The sequence below is a fragment of the Zalophus californianus genome, chromosome 4 (assembly GCF_009762305.2).
Source record: "Zalophus californianus isolate mZalCal1 chromosome 4, mZalCal1.pri.v2, whole genome shotgun sequence".
Lineage (NCBI taxonomy): Eukaryota > Metazoa > Chordata > Mammalia > Carnivora > Otariidae > Zalophus > Zalophus californianus.
In genome coordinates this window covers 162676544-162693308 of record NC_045598.1, presented here as the reverse complement: position 1 = coordinate 162693308, position 16765 = coordinate 162676544, and the positions used below count along the sequence as shown (strand labels likewise).

General features: G+C 35.6%; 1 protein-coding gene across 3 annotated transcripts in view; it reads left to right on the top strand.

Annotated features, from left to right (window-relative positions):
• The window catches only part of SYBU (syntabulin), a 112058-nt gene that overhangs the window by 829 nt on the left and 94464 nt on the right, over nt 1-16765 (top strand). The window lies entirely within an intron of this gene.

The following is a 16765-nucleotide window of genomic DNA, read 5'->3' as shown; positions in this document are numbered from 1 at the left end:
AGCAAGGAGTGATCTCTAAGAAAGCCGGAAACTCCACTGCTAAGTTCTTTGCAGGTCCTCTGGCACTGACCCCAGACCCTGGGCAGCAGAAGCAAAGAGCTGCTTGTGTCTCAATCTCCTTTCTCAGAAAAGGGCTAAATGTGAACCCCAAGGTCCAGAATCTTCAACTTAAAGTTTCTGCTGCAGCACTGCCCACCCAGATGCATGGCTAGGCACATTTTAGGGATGTTTGCTTCATTTTCTCCAAAGGGTGCCCTTGGGAGCAAAGGGAGTCAAGTAATCCCAGTGCCAAGTTTTCTCCACCTGTACCTTTGGAAGAACAGTAGCCCCTGTCCGCTTGAGAGATGGGTCCAAGTCAGATCATGTTTTTATTTGCTTCAGATTTTAGAGCAGCAGTATATTTTCATAATGCAGCTTTTGGTTACTTAAGTTGTTTGACAATGACATTATTTTAATGCAGAATACATTTAAATACATTCAGTCCTTATTGATCTCCACATATTTAAATACTTTCTTAACTTGCTTTGCATTTAATAATCTTTAAAGTAATATCATGATTGAGAACAATAATTACAGGAGTTGTTAAATGCTGGTGCCCTAAAAAAAAAAAAAAATTAGAGTCCAAACCCATTTTTACAGATGAGTTACTGAGACTAGAGAGTGAGTTGTCCAAGGACATGAATTAGCCAGTGGCAAACTTAGAACCAGCCACCTCCTAACACCCAGTCCTGCGGTTTTCCCATATTTTAGTAAAAATATGTAAGGGCTAAGCATAAATGAGTAATTTTATAAACTAGTGATTGGCAGGTCTTAGAGATGGGGTGAAGAGGTCTGTGATTTTAAAGACGTGTCATGAAGGAGATCTTTGGGATGATGGAATAGCTGTGTATCTTGACTGTGATGATAGTTATATGAATCTGCACGTGTGATAAAATATCAGTTACGCACACACATTGGACTAATGTCAGCCTCCTAGATTTCATATTATACTGTCGTTATGTAAAATACAGTCATTGGGGGAAACTGAGTGAAGGATATATGGACTTCTATACTATCTTAGCAACTTCCTATGAATCTATAATTATCTCAAAATAAAAAGTCGCTTTTTAAAGTAATTTTGTAAGTACTTCAAAATCCAACATTGACTATTTTGTTAACTCTGAGTGGTACACAAAATACCTTGCTTTGCTGTATATGCTATTTTAAGTATGTGATAACAAACTAATGCCTGCATGTTTGCTCATTTGATATTTTAAAAAACATGTGCACTCCTAAGGTATATCTGCTCACGCTAGGTTATCAGTATATCCTGGAGATACTAAACAGCATCTTCGCAAGAGATAGCAATTTGAGGTAATTTACTTAAGATTTTGGAAAATAGAAGAAAGTGTCTCCTTTAAATAGTTATTGTGCTAATATAACAGTCAGGTGTTTTTCTTTCATTTTTTTTTTTTTTTTGCATGAAAATACTGAGGTCTTAGGTCTACAGTTGGTCTTTCCTCTTCTTAGCAGGATGTTTTCTGTGTTTCAGGTGATTAAATGGATAGATATCACTACGCAGAAGTGATGGGAGGACATAGGCTTCCTTTAGAAAGAAACTGTTAGTCGTAATGACTTTATTCTTTACGAGAATTTAGGAATGTAAATTTATTAAAATATTTGAAAAGTTTTTTGTGGATTTTTAGAGCTCCCTCATCAATTCCAGGGTGAGGTTTCTCTTATAGGGTTCACCACCAATGGCAAAAGCCCTAGAACACATTCCAAAGGAGATGGAAAACTAAATCTTTGGTGGTCCTGTAGACTGAGGTCCTTGTAGATCATGGCAAAGGAAAGGAAGTTTCTTGTATACACACTTCTGACCAAAGAAATATCATTCTCTGAGGTGCCTGAGTAGCTCACTTGGTTGAGCGACCGATTCTTGATTTCAGCTCAGTTCATGATCTCGGGTCGTGAGCTCGAGCCCTGCATAGGGCTCAGGGGGGAGTCTGCCTGAGATTCTCTCTCTGTCCCTCCCTCTGCCCCTCCCCCTGTGCATGCTGACTCGTGCTCTCTCTCTCAAATAAATAAATCTTAAAAAAAAAAAGAAAGAACTATCATTCTCCGTGAGAGGAGGAAATATTTCCAGAACTTCAGTTACTCTAGTACACTTCACAATTTCTACCATTTCTAAATACAAATTGTACTACTATTTACTTATTTACCAAAATTTATATTGACACACTGTTTTTTGTTGTTTTTTTTTTTTTTTTACTTAGCCTTCATCTAGGGAATAATATCCATGAAATACCAAGTTTTATGTGTTAGTTATATTTCTTCCAACACATACAAATAAATGTAAAGATTTGAAAGAGACCTATCCATGAACCACTTAAAATCATCCTGGGTACCACCAGTGGTACACTCAGGACGCAGGAGCACTATACAGTGGCAAAGCTTCAGGAGTCACTCAGGTAGTAGTGAGGGAGGCAAGCCCAGCTCCACAGAGCAGCTCGTGATCAGTGGTATAATGGAGAGAGAACTAGGTTGCTTCCACAGCCTAGGAGCCATTTCAAAAATGGCCTATTATCCCTTCTAGAAAAAACAATTTTCATTAAGCTTTTTAAATAATATACTATTCCTAAAAGTACTCTCATTCTTTATTGGAGTGAAGCATCTCAGCAAGTATATTTATAAAGCTCTGTAGAAACTAAAAGCAATATTTGGTTTTTCTTTCTATAATTTATGGTAATGACTTTACAGGTTGTCTCTCGGGCTTAATCACCAAGTCGTATGAATGTGGGCTTTTTCAGTCTCTCTCAGAGTAGGTTAACTCAGTTTACATGAACTATAAGGCATTTGGTTTGGCATAGAAATCCCCTTGAAAAACATCATGGATGAAAAAACCTTTGCATTCTTCAAGTGAATTCTAAAAACTATATGAGAAAAGAAGGGTAGATGAGTATGAAAGGACCAAAACAGCATTCCTAAAAATGCTTTTAAGGAGCTTTAACTCCTTGGGCTTCTGCTGGTTCCAAAATGAATTTTACAGCCATCAAACTTAAGTGAGAATATCCACTCATCAAAAGAGAAGACAGGAGCGCCTGGCTGGCTGAGTTGGTGGAGCATGCAGCTCTTGATTTCCGGGTTGTGGGTTTGAGCCCCCCCGTTGAATGCAGAGATTACTTAAAACTAAAATCTTAAAAAAAAAAAGGAAAAGACAAACATTTACTGTAACAACATGTGGCTTACAAAGGCATTCTTCAGAGCTGTGATTCCTTTTTATTTAAATAATCTATTTGCAAGCATTAAAAGGATTGGTTGCTTTGTTTTTAACTTTGTTTCTCAAGAAATATTAGCATGCCTCATGGACAGTTGAAAAATATCTTCCTAGACCTTACCTACCACAAAATCCATATTTGAGAGAAAAAAAAATGTTCATTTTTTGACTATGATGGAATTGATATAAGGGGAAATTAACTGAGTCACAACCTAAATCCCCCAGTTATTTCTGACCTTTGTTTCAAAAAAATCTAAGTTATTTACAAAATCAAATCGGATTATTTTTAATACATGGTAATTTCAAGAAATATTTTCTTGGGGTGTCTGGTTGGCTCAGTAGGTGGAGCACGTGACTCTTGATCTCGGATGTAGGTTCAAGCCCCACGTTGGGTGTAGAGATTACTTAAAAAAAATAATCTTTAAAAAAATATTTTCTTTATCCTATTATCAATACAAATAGAAAAGCAAGAAGTTGGATGAGGACAGAATCATTCATAGGTCTATCACTAGACCACCTCATTTTGGAATTATAGTTGGCCACAGCCTGAAGAGATTTAAAAACAAAGACAAGATGTTTTTCCTTAAGGAGGATGATACTGTTGTTGGAACAATCACTGCCAGGTGACAGATGATTTCATCCTCTTCTCTAACTTATTTAAGTTTTTGAAAAGCTAATCAAAGATAATGGAGGACGTTGGGGCTGCTGAGTCAGCAAAGTATTCAACATGTTGGTGCATGTGGCATACAACTATGTATATATACATACCTGTTGACTCTGTATTCCATCTGGTTTAGCATTTTGCCCCAGCAAAGTGTCAATTGTGTAATGAATATTTTATAAAGAAAATGTAAATGAATGAATAAATGCATTAGGTAACAACACCTATTTGTCACAGTGTAATGTGCTGTTCACCCAAAGTAACTTCATGTCCTATGCTAAATGCATAGGAAATCTCCAGTATAAAGTCAGCCCACAGGGTGCCTGGGTGGCTCAGTTGGTTAAGTGACTGCCTTCGGCTTGGGTCATGATCCCGGAGTTCCAGGATCGAGTCCCACGTCGGGCTCCCTGCTCAGCAGGGAGTCTGCTTCTCCCTCTGACGCTATCCCCTCTTGGGCTCTCTCTCTCACTCTTTCTCTCTCTCAAATAAATAAATAAAATCTTAAAAAATAAATAAAATAAAGTTAGTCTACAAAGAGCACATTTATAGAGTGCTTATATAATTTAATGTCCATACCGGGAAAATATAGAATGCAGACTCCACAGAACAGAGATTTTTGTTTCTATTGTATTCCCAGCACCTAGAGCAATGCTTGGCAATATTAGGTTTTTAATAAATATTTTCAAACGAATGAGTGAATAAAAGAATACATGTATATATATATACACATAAGCATATTTACATTTATGAGAAATTATTAGCATTAAATTCAAAATTCAGCTCTAGGTTATTTTTCCATATGATCTTGTGAGTTGCCAAATTGTGGTTAAGGTGAATTCTTCTAGGATAAGGGCCGTCCATTTCATCATTGGAAAGATCTAATTATCCCTATATTGAGATTAAATTTGAACTCAACTAATTGGAATGTCTTTATTGTCACCCAACCAGAAATTCTTAATAATGCTATCATGCGAAACCTGCCAGATTCCTCACTGAGGTCCATATGTTTTGCCACGTGTCCCAAGTTGGCAGTTTATGCGCCAGATTCAGTCTGCAGATACATTTCGTTTTGTTTTAAAAACCAGGGGAGTATTCACTAATAAAAAGTTGCAGTTAGAATTTTTCTTAATCAAGAGGCTTTACAAAGAAATCCCTTATTTCTGGTTTCCCTGGAAAATAAATAATAAAGTTAGAGCTGAGTAGTGGTAGCTGAGCACAATCTCTTTTCTTCACAGTGCCCATTACCATTCTACTTGATAGTACACTGGGCCATTTAGCTTATTTGTGTTAATTACTTTGACTAAATAAGCTTCTAAGTTTGTGACTTCTGTCCTAACTATTTCTCAGGTTTACTAGTCTTAACCCCATCAAAACAAAACAAAAAAATGAAGCTAGGCTTGCCCCAGTTTGGAGCCCAAGCTGATTTCTAAGTAATACATTTGCTGTCCTAAGAGCTCATAGACCATCTTTTAATTAATTTGTGCCAGAATATTGCCTGATTTTTTTTAAAGATTTTATTTATTTATTTGACAGAGAGAGCGAGAGAGCACAAGCAGGGGGAGCAGTAGAAGGAGAGGGAGAAGCAGGCTTCCCGCTGAGCAAGGAGCCTGATGCAGGGCTCAATGCGGGGCTCAATCCCAGGACCCTGGGATCATGACCCAAGCTGAAGGCAGACTCTTAACTGTCTGAGCCACCCAGGCGCCCCTATTGCCTGATGTTTCATTCAGTCTCACCAATGTTTTAGAGACTGTTTAATTTTTGAAACTCAGAACTATATGCTTCTTTTCTAAATTTGTACCCTTTTGGCATCTCTCCCTATCTCCAAGATTCTTAAAAGACATTAATAGTGTTACCATAATCCTGTTTGTAAAAGGTGAAATTATAAAGCCTAGGACATAATTTGTCTGTCAAATGAACTAAATACCTTCAGAGAAACTAGTAACATCACTTGGCCTGAGCTTTAGTCTCCTTTGCCAAGTTTTATTCTATCCTTTTTAGTTTGGAGATCATTTGACATGATAGAGAAGTAGAAGAGTAGGTACAAAGTTCTATTTTCTCTTAGTCACCTATTATTAATAAATGAACTGCAACAAGTAATGATTTTATACTTTTCTTTCTCCAAGCGTAATTGAAATGAATATTGTTTTCATTCTTAATATTTTTGGAAGTCAGAGTTCAAAATTAGATTCTGGTCCTCCTGAACCATAGTTTTGCTGTACCAGATGTTCTTGGACCAGAGCTGTGGATTTTTCAATTTTTCACATTAATAATAGTACTTATTATCATAATATCTAACTCGGATTTTAAATTAATTAAACACCATTATTTTGTGTGATGCATGGTGAGATTACAAAATAATGTATATATAAAAATACATACCAAAATATCCTGAAAAAACACTCCAAAGTTGAATTTGTAAGATGAATACAGAAGGGGGAGAAAGTGACAAGTTATCTACTTGTCTGAAACTATGGAATAAAATATTAACTTAATCTCAGAAGTGCACATATTTTCTTATTCCCTGAAGAAAACTGCAAACCTTTGGTGACCCAACCAAAGACAGTTACCTGAGTTTAAAACCATAAAAGCCAATTTAAGTTCAACTTACTAATAGTGAGCATTTCTTTCCCAAGGGCATAGCTGACATCTTTTGTAGTACAAATGAAGAATGGGGTAGAAGGTAATATTAACCTGTCCTCTCCCTTCTTCCTTGATTTCACCTGTGCCCAGGGAAACTCAATTCATAATTTCTTCAATTTCACACCATTAATACACATTAAGTTAACTCTAAAAGGTAGAGTATAATAGTCTGAGTGAGTAGGAGCCATTAAACCTAATGACACTTAAATGCATTTATCACAGTGATGCATGTCTTTAGGAAGGCCATTATGTTTTTCCGTAAGATAGAAGGGGTTTGAAAGTATAAACTTTATATTATCTAGCTGAACATTCTTTTGTATTCATTTGATCCTTAAAACATATTAAGATGGAAGATGGCTACTATAAAGTTATTTCTTACATTTTAACCTAAGGGGAACGTTTCCTGTAGGTCTCAAGAGTAAGGCTGAGTGCTTTGGGTCCTTTGTCCATGGTGCTGAAATTGGCTCTTCCCTCGGTGGCCCCACTACAGGGTCAGATAGAGCAGGGGCGGGGTAAGGGGGGTAATTGATGTTTGTCCCAATTAATGACTTATAAGAATACAAATAAGGATTAGAAATTAATGTATTGTTCAACTTTATAATCAGCTTAGCAAGAAAATTTGCACACACGTCAAGTTTGTGTATTTGAATAATGTGCAACGTGGAGGCTGAAATAGCAAATATTTGTTTTTAACCCATTTGAAATACAGCTTGGGAATTTTCGTCATTTTGCTCCTACATGTCCTTATTCATTAAGATATACCAACATCAGTAATATTTAACAGTTGTCAATTTCTATTTGTTTTCCCAACACTCTTCATTTTGGCTTTTCTTAGGCCCTATTATAATAATAATGCTTTCTCGTTGATTTGCTTTATATTCTTCCAGTACAATGAAAAACAGCATTAATCACGGATCTGTACTTCTGAAACAAATAATGCAATATATGTTAAGAAAAAAAAAAGAAGAAGAAGATAGCAGGAGGGGAAGAATGAAGGGGAGTAAGTCGGAGGGGGAGACGAACCATGAGAGACCATGGACTCTGAAAAACAAACTGAGGGTTCTAGAGGGGAGGGGGGTAGAGGGATGGGTTAGCCTGGTGATGGGTATTAAAGAGGGCACATTCTGCGTGGAGCAGTGGGTGTTATGCACAAACAATGAATCATGGAACACTACATCAAAAATTAATGATGTAATGTATGGTGATTAACATAACAATAAAAAATTATTAAAAAAAGAAAAACAGCATTAAAAATTATGTGAAATTAAACTTCTTACTTTAAACATATGTTAACACATGAATAAGGTACACTGTTAGGTTTTGTTTCCTCTTCATGGCCTTAACTTTCTTAAAACCTTTTTTTATCCCATTATGCTATGCCTTGATCTATATTTCACTGTCCTAAGGAGATTTTTTTCTTTTTACACTACCTGCTTTTATCTGCCAGTAAAAATTTTGCACACCAAGGAGAAGAAAGAGGTAAAAAAATTCAGAGGCACATCTTTTGCTTCCTTGGTGGACATTTACAAAAAGTGGGAAATTTCTTTTCTCAATGTCCCCAGTATATCTTTTAAGGAGATCAGGTAACGTTCATGTTACCACAGATTTCCAACTGTTCAGATTTACTAGTCCACAAGGGAGGTTCCATCTCTTGGACTTATTTTTTCCTCCTCAGGATATTTAAACTGGAATCTTTGTCAGACTACATTGGCATTCCCTGAATAAGCAGGAATATAGAGTGCAACTTTAGCATTAGCATCTGCCTAGAACAAAGGGAGGTGACCAGAAGCACCACCTGCCAGTCTCTAGTTTCCCTTTCGGGGGTAGCCACAGTCATTTTAATTCTTGCATTCATTTAAACAAGTCTCCAACCATTGGCTCCAGAACTGAAGCCTGATATAGCTCTTTATATTTGCCTGAGCCAGTGATTTTTTTTATTACTTCCCCTTCTCAGTAGGTAAGTTTGCTTTTGGTGATGAGGGAGGAATATTGGTTTTGTGAAGGGGTTATATTTTTGTCAGAGATTTGTCATAAAAATTAAGGAAGATGTGGTTAACTAAACCACATTTTATAAAATGTCACTGATTTTTCCAGAAAAGTCTAGTTTTGGAGATGGAAGGCATCAGGAGGAAATTTAAGTTTCCAAGTGAGCATTTAAACAGCAAAGATTTATATCTTGATTTATGATTACTGCAAAAAAATTACAAATCATGTATTATAAAAATTTAATTTGTCATTTTGGTAGAAGGTAGCATTCCTTTTATCAAGCCATATAAAGCCATACTTCTGTGTTATTCACTACGAGTATCTCTGATCTGGTTGACAAGGAGAGAACTGCTAACTACAGTGGCATTTGGCCATTCCCACACTTGCCAACTAGATAGCTGTTGAGTGAGTAATTGAGTTTCAGTGAGTTTCTATCCACGGTTTATTCCAGACTTGATAATTTTATACTGCAGGCTTTGCTTTAGAGTGTAACTGAAAAATAATGCTCTTGATCTAGAAGCATTTTAATTAAACTAATTTGAGTGTGATTTGTTAGTTGTTTAGAGGTTGTTCAAATCGAATGCTTCTGAAGCCTATGAGACTTTATACATGCACAAATTAGGACTAAAATGTCCTCTCTGCTGTTAAGTAGAAGTGCTGTATTATTTATTGCTAAACTATCTAGTATGTAGATTTTCAAAAGTAGCTGCCATGAACTTAATAGTCTAGTTTACAAGTTGATGGAGACTCTTGCAGGTGAAACTGGGTTTAAATATAGCTCCTTTCTTAGGGGCTCTGATCCATGTTGAGTGGATGGAGCCATTAAGTGGATGCCAGTTGAACTCCCACCTCAGCAAGGGGGAAAAGGGTTGTTGCCTGCTGCCCTATGGCAGCTTTCTCTCCATTAAGGTGTATACTGTTTTTGCAGAAGTTCAGAAAGCTATCCCAAAGTGATGGTTATTATTGTTAGTAGCCGAGGGATCTCATTGCTAACTAATAACAGAGAGATGTCCCTAATTCCCACACTCACCTGGTGCCCCCAAACTCATCTTATTTGAGGTCACATGGGTGAAAGAGCAAAGCAATTGTAAAAGAACAGTGCCCTTGTTGTGGATGGAAACTAAGAGCAATGTTTTCTAACCTTACCTTCACATTACAATCACATGATGGGTCCCAGGCATCAATATTTTTAGTTTCCCAGGTAATTCTAAGGTTTAGTCAAGGTTGAGAACCACTGCCTTAGAAAGAATTATTTCCCTGCATAATTTTTACACGTCCTTTCCAGCTGCTCTCCCCTCTACCCCAGACAACAATATCAGTTACTAGAGTGGGTTATCTACTTGTGAGAGAAGTAGGGAAGTATCAAGATTAATCCAGCAATCTTGAGTTGCAAGGAATGATGAATGAAATTCATAGGGGGGGCAAACATATTTAGCTTTAGGGGCACCTGGTTGGCTCAGTTGGTTAAGCATCTGCCTTTGGTCAGGTCATGATCTCAGGGTCCTGGGATGGAACCTGCATCAGCCTCCCTGCTCAGTGGAGAACCTGCTTCTCCCTCTGCCTCTGCCCCTCTCCCCTGCTCATTCTCTCGCTCTCTCTCTCGCTCTCCCTCTATGTCAAATAAATAAAATCTTTAAAAAAAACGTATTTAGCTTTAAGATGTAAAGCAAGATGTTTTATCTAAATGCTGATGTATATGGAGTCAGGTATGGAAAAGTAAAATGTAAAAGGGTGTTTAATTTTACTTTTCTATATCTCAACATATCTATAACTAAATATAAAAAGTAGTGTTTGAATTATTCAGCAATGCTTATCACACTTCTCCTGTCCCTGAGACTTGTCTCATCCTGAAGTTTGGGCAACACCGGAGCCAGTTTCCTCATCTAGATCAAATGGCTAGATTACTACTTTACTTAGAGAGTTACTCTAAGGGTTAATGGGATAATGCATGTTAAGATGTCTAGCATGATACCTGATGCACAGTTAATGCTTGATCTAAGTTAGTTTTCCCCTTCCTTCTTCAGCCAATTAATTTTAACATTAAAATAATCCAGGTTAACCTTCAGGCAAGGGGTATGAACAAGCTATTATGTCCCATATATTACGTTAATTCCTCCTTTGTTTTTTAAAATGGATTAATTCGGAGCTTTGCCTGGAATATGATGTGTATTTCTTTGTAATTCATTTCAAAATAATTTAAGAAATTCAAAGTAACTAAGAAATCATGCAGAATATGCAAGATTAATTAATTTGCCTAAATGTTAAGAGAAATGACTAAAAAAAATCCTTATTTTTAAATGCTGCAGAAATCATTTAAAATTGAGTTGTCTCATTGTTAATTGAAAAGTTGTCAGGGATTAATTTGTAGATATTATCTTTAAAGTGTCTTAAGATCTTTTAGTTTTATGAACATTCTCATTTATTGACACAAGTTCTTTAAAAAGCTTCCAACTCAAATCTTAACTCATTTATATATACCACTTGCTTCTTTCCAACCAAATATATATTTCTTGCTCTTTTTTTATCTCCCTTAACAGAGAGAGAATGAGAGAGAGAGAGAGAGAGATTTTTCCACAATGTACACTCTAGGATCTTAGCCAGTTTAAATGTTGATAACTGCTGCCAAAGCAATCCACTGAATGCCAAATTGACACGTTCTTAATTATACAAAAACTCCCATTCCCTGTTGGGTGCCATGTCCAAGCTCAATTTATTAAGAAAATATTTAAATCATTTTTAGTCAGACAACCTCTGGACATCAAGCTATAAATCTCAATACAGAAATTACTTATGCTTTTTCTATTTCAGTTGAATTCTTGCTAATTTATATTTTGTGTGTAAAAAACCTGATGCTGTGCCGTGAACTTGGAGTTAGGCAGCTCCCATTGATATTGAGACCCCAGATTCTGAATTGCTCAACTACAGTTTATGAAATGCACAGCAACCTTAAAATTACTTGTGTTTGTTATGTTCTTTCTAATAATGATAATCAACTACATGATAATTTATTAATGTCAGCAAATGTTTTCCTGAGAAAATAACTGAGAATCTATATCAAGTATGTGCAGAAGTGAGGTGCAGGAAAAGGTGCTTCTAAAATTCATTTTTATTTCTTTGTTTTCTTTTTAATATTTCATTTATTACTGAGATTAGATGATTCAGGGAAAATATAATCTGATATTAAGGAAAAAAATTTCCATTCCTCTTCTTAAATTACATAGTATATTTTAGCACCCACTTTATTAGTTCATTTTGACTTTATAAATGAGTTTTTCAAAAGGTTTACACTAATAACTCCTTTTTAATTCAAGCAGAGGAGGAACACAGTATGCTCATTTTTATGATGAAATATTTATAAAGTACCCACACCATCTTCAGTGCATATTAATTAACTCACAGGCCTAAACAAGAAGAATGAGTCCATTTTATAGAAGGAAAATAAATGACATTAGTCCTTCCAAAATACATGAGAGATTGTTGTATTTTCATATTTCTGAAACACATAGAACAAAACTAGTTTGAAACTTTTCAAATGCTGTAATTACTCAAAGTATTTTAGGGTAAAGTGCTGTTGGCCTAATTGATGTGGCCAAAAATTAAATTCCAGTGGAACAGGAACACACTGGAGCATTGCTGTAAGAATATATCTAGGAAAGCCCTCTGCTGTCTTCTTGAGCTTCCCTCCAGCCCCCACTGAAAGAGACCCTTGAGGTTTAGGCTGAGTGTACTCCTCAGAGGACACATCTGAGAGAATTCTCCATGTGTATATATTCCTTCTATCTCTAATGCTATGAATAATGAATAAGAAGCTTATGAAATATGCACTCACATAGACTTCCTCTCTTTTTTAAAAAAAAAATACTATGCCATACCCATAATGAGGAGAAAACCTAAGAAACCTGAGATAAAATTTATCTTGAACTTATATGACTTCACCATAAAGAATGGTTTTCTGCATATAAATTTGAATCCACTCTATCAAAAAGAATTGTTATGGGGGGGAAAAAACCCAACACTACCTATTTGAAATCAGGAATTTCATGCCTAATTACTATGCTATGAATTGCAAAGAGCAAGTAGCTTCATCTAGATTTATAATTTGAGAGGTGTTATCTCAGTCAGTCCTTTAAAAAGAACCTGTAGATTCTTTTATCCCTTAGAACACAAAGAGGAACAATTCTGTATTGAGATTCCCTTTGATACCTACATAAACTAAACCAAACTCTCTCTCTTTCTCTATGTCTCTCTTCCCCCCATCTCTCTCTCTCTGTCTCTCTTTCCTTTCCTTAGAGAAAAATAGAAACAAAGAAAATTATGTTATACCCAGGATGATATTATATATAAGAAAGGGAAGGAGGGAAGGAGGAAGGGAGAAGAAAAGGAAGGAAGGAATCAGTGTTGTTTGGTAAAAACTGATATCCTGGCAGAGATAAGGCAAATGTTTTTTAATTTAAAATATTATTTGAAGATATATTTAGGGGCACCTTGGTGGCTCAGTCAGTTAAGCATCAGACTCTTTATTTTGGCGCAGGTCATGATCTCAGGGTCTGGGATCCAGCCCCAAGTCAGGGTCCCTACTCAGAGGGGAACCTGCTTGTCTCCCTCTTCCTCTGCCCCACCCACTCTCTCTCTCAAATAAATAAATCTTTTAAAAAAAGATATATTTAAACACTGATGATAGACGTGAACCACCATTTATATACTCATTCAGTAGTACTCACAAAACCAAAAGATAATTACACAATAGACTCCTTTAAAACAGTATTGTAGGAAAAACATCATCATAAGGGTCAAAAGGCATTTAGAAATTAAATGAGCCAGTATACATGGAAATGATTAATTAAGATATATAAGATTAACTAAGATATATAAGATAATGTGTTTAAAGTTGTATTTTTCTGGGATTCTCTTTTTGTAAACATGAAGTCTGAATTTTAAAATTTCTTTAAAGCAAAATGTTACCTTTTTCATGTTCAGTTTTGATGTTTTTATTGGTACATTGGTGCAAACATACATATGTCATAGATAATAACAATATAATTTCTACATCATGGAAATTAATGTATTTATTAGAATTCTGTTCAAAATTCTATTATCCCTAATCTTTCCTTCATTTGGCCTAAGCCCATTAATTCTTTACATTTATATTGCAAATAAAAGTACCTGTGATGAACAGTCCATCATTATTAAGGACTTGGACAGCATAAGCGTGCATGAATTTCCCATGTTTTACACGTGTAACTAGAATCCAGTCTCAGTCAATAGTACTTACAAAAAGACAGTTGAAATCAAGGCATAAGCACTGATTTAAGCTAACAAATGCATGTCCTTCATATAGAAACTTTAAAATCAATGGATGTGGTCTTCTCTGTTATGAATGTATGGTCTCTGGCTGCCTTGCAGTCTCTGGAACAGGTTGGGGAAGAGGAGTGGGATGGGGAGAGAATAACCCCAAAGAAACTTTTCATTGGTAGAATTTCAAACTCGCGCTCCAGAAATCAAAACATAGTGTTTGAATAAAAACCTCACATGGTATTAAATCAGAAATGACAATAAGATGTTTTCCACTTGAAATTCAACACATTGATATGTTTTATATAATAATACTCTATGAATGTAATTGACTGAATCAGATTTTACAGGTATTTATGCCAGGGCCAATAATTATCATCAATCTCAGAGACCAGTTGCTTTATAGAGAAATTAAATAAGTCAGGGAAATAAGCCTGCATTTCTCCTGCCTGGTAAAAATTTTGCTGTTTTCAATGTCTCCCCTTTCATACGCACTCAAATATTTGACATGTGGTTGGATCTCAGTCCATTTGTACCTAAAATCTAATGTAATTGAGTTAAATACACATATTTATTATTTCCTCACAAAATACACATAATCAAAATGAAGGGGAATTTCAAGTTATAAATTATTGAGCTTGAGCTACCAGCACAGTCTTTTTCACTGTGACTCTTTTGAAGGACTCTCCTATTTGAAAATAAAACATTTATCATTTAGTGTTGCCCTGACTCAGTCATCTTGAGAACCTCTAAAATATATTCATCTCTGCCAGCAATGGTCTGAAAGACCAGGATACTATTTTGCTGTTTAAAATGATACCTTGAAGAATATGTGTTTTGGCTTCACTTTTCTTGTCAAAAATTATGGCGTGATACCCCCTCAAAATCACTCTTATCCCCTATTCTCCTCACACTTGTACATACCTGCAAAAGGGGCATGATCACACTGACTGCTGGGTTGAAGTTTGAAAGAAAGCATGCAAGGTAAATAACAGCAACAACAATAATAATAAAATTCAAGTTATCTTTGAAAATTATTTAAATTGTTCATAAGTTCACTATTCATCCAATTTCCTTCTAGCCTCAGAACAAGTCACTTTCCGTTAGTTAAAAACCAGGTGAATGTTGGCTTATAATTAGAACCCTCGTATAAAAGCATTTGTATCTCTAAACACTAGAAACGCATGTGGCTCAGTGAGATGTGAGAATGAGAAAAATAACAGATTCACATCTCTTATTTAAAAAACAATATTTTTCTACAGTTTGATACCATTTTTATAAAGCTCAAAAACAAGTAATATTAAACGACATATTGTTTATATTTTTAGGCCTAAATTGACTCCCAGGCCTAAGCTGGAAAATGCTTCACTATTAAAAATCTCCCTCTCTCCCTCTCTATCAAATTGAATAGTTGAATTTGATTAATTTAAATGAGAATACGACAAGACTTGACTGTTTTGCCAAAAAGTCCATTAGCCTTCTGGAATTATAAGGCTTATGGTGTCAGGCCAGCTCTCATTAAGAGTTGCCCAGGAAGCAGCAACACACACACAATGAACTTGAGCCTTGGCATTAAAAAGAGGTGAATTTGAATGCCATTTCTACCAGGTACATCAGTTTGGACAAGTTACTTCAACAATTCAAGCTTCAGTTTCCTTAATTATCAGATGTAGGTCATAATACCCACCTCAAGCCACTATTAAGGGTTAAATGAGAGAATTTTCATTAAGCCTACTACAATGTCTACCAATAAATGGTAGCTATTGATATTATCAGTGATTAGGAGGGTTCTTTAAGGTTGGGTTTTTTTTTTTTTAACTATTACTTTTTTTTTTTTTTAACAAACCAGCAGAGGGTAGTAGAGAACAAATAGTTTGTATACATTGTTCCAGGTGCTGTCTCTATGAAATTACCATGTTTTTGTCCTCATAATATATCTGCCTGTCTGTTCTGTCATTTCAAAGTAAATGTAAAAGCTTGAAAACATGAAATATGTTTTTACTATTCTTAAATAGCCAAATTTTACATATGACAAGGAATAGGCTGTACTCTAAGATGCTTCATTCCTGAACTATTTTAAAGGAGATAGAGAAATATACATCTTGCTTTGAAGTGTTTTATTCATACATGGTATTTTATGTAGTTGGAAATGTTTTAGGTACTAATTAAAACATGAATTACTGCATCTTCTTTGTGGTACTACTGAAGAATACCAAATTGATGGTAGTGAAGTTTTAGTGCTCTTCTTGTTTATTTAAGGAGTACAGGTCATAATAAAAACAATTTCAATATACACCCTTGAAATATATCTAAGGAGTTTTAAGCTGCTACATTTTTTCACTGTTGCACATAGCAATTGATTATATATGAAAGTCAACATATCATAATGATATATATATACCAATATGATATTATGAAGATATACCAATTCCTGGTAAAAATGAGGTTGGGTATTTAAATTTAAATTAGAGGGCAGACTAAAACAAGATCATTGAGATTGAGAAGGTGGGACACAAGAGAATAGTATATGAGACTAATCTATTTTCCAAAGTTGCAAGCTCTTAAGAAAAGCAGATATAGATAATAATATATTAATGGGTTTGTACTCTGAACCTAGAGCTCTAGTATAATTTTAAATCTATAATTTTTAGACTTGGAAGAGCACAGTGGTTCTCAATCAGGGATAGTTTTGTACACCCGGGGACATTTAGCAATGTCTGGAGAAATTTTTGATTTGTCAAGACCAGGGTGAGGGCAGGTGTGGGGGTTGTGCTGCTAGCATCTGGTGAGTGGAGGCTGGAGATGCAGGGCACAGTGCACAGGACAGCCCCCCACAACAAAGAATTATCCGGGCCAATATGTTAATAATGCTGATGCTCAGAAACCTTGGAATAAAGCCATGAACTTTCAAAGACTATGCTGTATTGTTG